General features: G+C 35.9%; 1 long non-coding RNA gene across 5 annotated transcripts; it reads left to right on the forward strand.

Moving 5' to 3' along the window:
• Positions 1 to 1,177: 1,177 nt before the first annotated feature.
• Positions 1,178 to 4,635, forward strand: LOC113293786. 5 transcript variants are annotated; one of them, XR_003332566.1, is made up of 9 exons: positions 1,178 to 1,224; positions 1,341 to 1,403; positions 1,660 to 1,753; positions 2,605 to 2,846; positions 3,008 to 3,245; positions 3,470 to 3,636; positions 3,724 to 3,816; positions 3,937 to 4,026; positions 4,203 to 4,635. It is a non-coding gene; the product is annotated as an uncharacterized LOC113293786 (long non-coding RNA). The 5 variants fall into 5 exon arrangements; XR_003332565.1 differs by lacking the exon at positions 1,178 to 1,224 and having other exon boundaries at positions 1,274 to 1,403; XR_003332567.1 differs by lacking the exon at positions 1,178 to 1,224 and having other exon boundaries at positions 1,290 to 1,462.
• The last annotated feature ends 629 nt before the right edge of the window (positions 4,636 to 5,264 follow it).

Genomic DNA, 5,264 nt, shown 5'->3' on the forward strand with positions numbered 1-5,264 from the left:
TCTTCAGTTCATCCGAACGAGAAACTCAGGTCTAACTCTAGTAATCTTTGAACCTGTGATGTTCGTATCTGATATATTGCGTCTTCAGTTAATCCGAACGAGAAACTCAGGTCTAACTCTAGTAATCTTTGAACTTGTGATGTTCGAATTTGATATATTTAGTCTTCAATTCACCCGAACGAGAAACTCAGGTCTAACTCTAGCAATCTTTGAACCCGTGATGTTCAAATCTGATATATTTCGTCTTCAGTTCATCCGAACGAGAAACTTAGGTCTAACTATAGCAATCTTTGAACTTGTGCTGTTCGAATCTGATATATTTCGTCTTCAGTTCATCCAAAAGAGAAACTCATGTCAAACTCTAGCAATCTTTGAACCTATGTTGTTCGAATCTGATATATTTCGTCTTCAGTTCATCCGAACGAGAAACTCAGGTCAAACTCTAGCAGTCTTTGAACCTGTGTTGTTCGAATCTGATATATTTCGTCTTCAGTTCATCCGAACGAGAAACTCAGGTCTAACTCTAGGAATCTTTGAACCTGTGATGTTCGAATCTGATATATTTCGTCTTCAGTTCATCCGAACGAGAAACTCAGGTCTAACTCTAGCAATCTTTCAACCTGTGATGTTCGATTATGATATATTTCGTCTTCGGTTCATCCGAACGAGAAACTCAGGTCTAACTCTAGCAATCTTTGAACCTGTGATGTTTCATTCTGATATATTTCGTCTTCGGTTCATCCGGACGAGAAACTCAGGTCTAACTCTAGTAATCTTTGAACCTGTGATGTTCGAATCTGATATATTTCGTCTTCAGTTAATCCGAACGAGAAACTCAGGTCTAACTCTAGCAATCTTCGAACCTGTGATGTTTGAATCTGATATATTTCGTATTCATTTCATCCGAACGGGAAACTCAGGTCTAACTCTAGCAATCTTCAAACCTGTGATGTTCGAATCTGATATATTTCGTCTTCATTTCACAACTTCAGTTCATCGGGATGAATAACTCGCCGTATCTATAGTAATCTGAAAACCTGAGTTTATATCTTTAGAATTTTTATCCCATACTCCTAGACCCCTACGGAACAATGTCACATGGTTCTCCAAGTCATAAAATGCCTCATATTTATAACAACAAGGACAGCCGTTAAATTGTTTTTATTTTGGACACATGGTTTGATATTAACCCTAAAATCTGTAGAAACCAATCAAATTGGTGTGGTACGTAATAATCATCTAGCTCTGATGTGTTTTTTTTTGTAAGTCTTAACTTTTCTTAGAATCCTAGGTGATTTTGCTCATTGATTCGATTTAGTGATGTTGTTTGTACTGTGCAGGAAAATGGAAACTTGCTGTTTCGGACTTGCTTAAGGATTCTATTTCGATTTTAGGATTTTAGGGTTTGTTCATCATCTGTTACTAGGATTTTAGGATTTCATAAATCGATTTAGGATTTCAGGTTGTTAACCGATTTTAGTGTTTCTTGTTCTAATATGATTCTTTTTTTCGATTTCAGTTTGTAAACCTGAAGATGGGTTAATTTCTCAGTTAATTTCTCAGATTTATTTCCCTAACGTCTTCTTACTATATTTGATTTTTCAGATTTGGGTCTCTAGAGGTTTTATTTGCTTAATCTGATTCTCTGTTTGTTCACAGAAGAAGGTGTAATCATCATGTTCTCGAGGATGTTTGGTAATCCTAAAGAAGAAACTAATGCCTTAACAACGTTGGATAAATTGAATGGAATTAGGTAATAATACTTACTTTTCTTTGATCCATTTTTTTTTTGGTTATTCATTAGGTTTTCTGGTGTGGCTGTGATTTCCACTTAATCTCTATGTGGGTTTTTAAGGAATCATGTCTTTTGTAGTCCTGTGATGGTTTTCTGAGACTAGTAACTCCAATCCTATTGAAAGTTTCCGGTTGAGTTACAAGGTTATTGCAAAGAAGTTTAAATTTCATTAACAAGTATTAGTATCTGATGACCACTCAGGGTCCAATAGAAACAATAGTTACCATTGACATTAGTCTGTGTGCTTGAATTGGTTAAGTTTTTAGCATTGGTAGCATGTTAACAACTGCTTAACTGTTCAGATGCACATGTGACGATAACATAAATTAGGGATCTACCAGTCTGCCAAATGTAAGCACCAAGTCCTGTAATCTGCTTGTCTGGTTATTCTTTTTAGACTGGAGATATTCATTTAGGACATGGCGCCTGGGTCTATCTTATACATTTCTATGACACTTATGTTACTTAGGCCTAAACAGGTTCTCAAAAAAATCTTCCAGAAGATCTTTTCACACCCTTACTTGTCCTACAACTTACTTGTCCTACAACTGTGGTTAAATATGTTCTTCATACACCCTTGTTTATAAGTTTGTGTTTAAGCAATATCGAGATATTTAGTAGAGAGGATCAAAACCACAATCAGCTGATTCCAGATAACCTCAACTATTTGCAGCACTTAACTCAAAGCTAAGAATGAGCCAAACCTTTATGTTTATAAATGCATCAGAAGTAATTCAAACATTTATGTTTTCCCTTAGGTTTTATCTTCCAGTGATACATATCTCTTTACTGTTTACATATGATTGTAGGTATATGGAGCTCTGCGAATGTCTGTTAAAGTTTTCTTGATGTTGAACTCCAAGATACTAATAGATGGTGGTGCCGATTCTCTTGTTGCAACATCTCTGCTTGAGGCTATTAACGTGGTTGTTCTTAACATTGTTCACAAGTATTGTTTCTTGTTCGGCTTAATCTGCACTAGTTTGAGTTCGCCCTTGATGCATCTTTACCTGCATGGTAATTGAAGGAATCTCTTTTGTTTATGAGAAAGGTTGGTCTAAGATTTGTATTGCAGGGTCCATTACAAAATGCCACTACTAGCGATATGTAAGATCGCTTTTTGTCTTTGTGGTTTTCTGGTTTTTCCACTTTTCCAATTTTCCCGTCATTGTTCCGTTGTTAGCTGAAGTTGCTATTGACTATTTATGCTAGGACCCCAGCAGCACGTCTGACTTGTCGAACAATAGTAGTCCATCAATTGAGCCAGCAATGGATTTGACTACTCCAGCAAGAAGCACTTCAGACGCGTCAAAGAATGGTGGTCTATCAATTCAGCCCGCAGTTGTGGATTCTCCTACTCCAGCTCCAGTAAGCTCCTTCGCCGCTACCACTTCATTGGGCATTGGTGGTACAAAAGTTTCTATCGGGCATGCTGCTTTTGGGAATGTTGGTAAGTTAGAAACCACCTTTTTTTTGGTAGTTACAGATTGTAAATTGATTTATATATTGAGATTTTGGAAATTGAAATACGTTTTATCTTTGTGTGCAAGTATTTTTTTAGTAGTACTAGTAGTAGTACAAGTTTTTAATTTGGATTTGATTTCATCTTTAATATTGTTCTTGTGTAATTTTCTCTCTTCTCTGATAGGATCATCTACTGTCTTTGTTGAGCAGGAACATCACCTTCTAGGTAACTAGTCTGTTTGAACTGTATTACAGAAACACAGAACAAAGATGATGTGGACAAGAGGATGGATGAGATTGATGATAAGACTGAGAACATGAAGCAGGTTCAAGGAGCGTTGTCAAACCCCACTGGGGCAGCTGCTCACTTTGATGAGGTAACCTTTTGCATTTTATTTATATTCGTTAAGATTAAAATTAACCTTGACTGGAGAGTGATAGTTAGTTATCTTTGTTGGTTGTAGGATGAATTGTAATCTGAACTCGAGGAGTTGGAAGGAGCTCAGTTGGAGGAACAACTTTTACAACCTGCAACCCAAAGTCAGATTCAAATCAAGGTAAAATTTTCAGTGGTTTCATGTAGTTTAGCATTTCTTTAGAGTACTATGTGTTTTTTGTTTTATTTGGGATATTGTTGTCGAATCTCGAATAACAGTTTATGGTGATTGCTTGTGCAGACTCAAGAGAATTGCCCTACTACTAGCTTCTTTGGGTGTTAAATTGGGAAGCCTTTGTTGTGAGAAGAATCATCTCCTAATTATCCATCGGTAATGTCATTGCTTAAACATTTAGTATAAGAACAAAATCGATATACATTGCAGACACAAATCTTATATACCCATTTCAACTGTCTTAAGTTATATTGTTTTAGCTATTGCTGGTATAATCTTTTGAACACCATTATTAGATTCTGATACATTTTTTTTTCTTCTTATGCTTGCAGAGGCCCGCACTTTCATGTTCTCTTACGACTTTCATCGGATCTTTTGATATCTTCATGTAGTTAACCATCTAAAATAGTGGGATTGATCCTGATACATTTATGGGAGGGGGCTTATACCCCTGAAATCATATTCAAGCAAGAGGATGCATTAAATGGCAGCCATTAGGTCCCTTTGCAGCTGCAAGTTTTGAGTAAGTTTCTGCTTATAGTGATGTAGAGAATGAACTGAACTTGGGAACTTAGTAGGTTTCCATGGCTTTCTCAGAATTTGATACTTAACATTAACAGATTTTTTTTGGTAAGCAATAGAATTTCTATTCCTTGTTTTCTTTTTTGAATTGATTGATTGAAGAATGTATTGAATGTGGATTATGGATAGAATGAAGAAAAGGGCTATTGTATTTCAGGCCTGTAAACTGGAAGCCCGGGTCCATGAAAATGTCTGGTTACTCAATTTTTTTTAATTGTAAAAGAATTGTCACAGGTTTAACTGTAACAACAAATGTAATTAAGAAAAACATGTCATCCTCAAAGATAAACTCGTGTCAACAAATATTTGTTGCAAATCAATAGGTATACTTATAGGTGTTACTGTATTCGTTACAAAACGATCCACGTGTCATTCGATGAATTGTGGTAAACGGTGAGTTACAGTTAAAGACGTTAGGGTAGACGTGGCAAATATGACACGTGTCGAGATCATAAAATTAGGTCAATCGTGGCTATTAAATATTGTAACGGCTTTTATATGTGACTTATCTGCCCATTGTCACAGATAAAACCGTTACAAAACGAAATAACATTTATTAATAACAGCCTATTTACTACAGGTGTAACCGTTACAAATATTATCAGTAACAGGTATAGCCTGTGACAAATATTAATAACAGCCTATTTACTGCTTCATCTGCTCTTGCATTGTGATTTTGCAAGGAGGGTTTGGGATTTCTTGACTGCCAAATTAAAATCGCTTTATGCCATGCCTTAGGATATTGTTCCTGCTTTACAAGCCTGACAGATGAATCTTTCAGACAAGATGAAGAATGAAATCTGTAAATTAGT

Source organism: Papaver somniferum, chromosome 7 (genome assembly GCF_003573695.1).
Source record: "Papaver somniferum cultivar HN1 chromosome 7, ASM357369v1, whole genome shotgun sequence".
Taxonomy (NCBI): domain Eukaryota; kingdom Viridiplantae; phylum Streptophyta; class Magnoliopsida; order Ranunculales; family Papaveraceae; genus Papaver; species Papaver somniferum.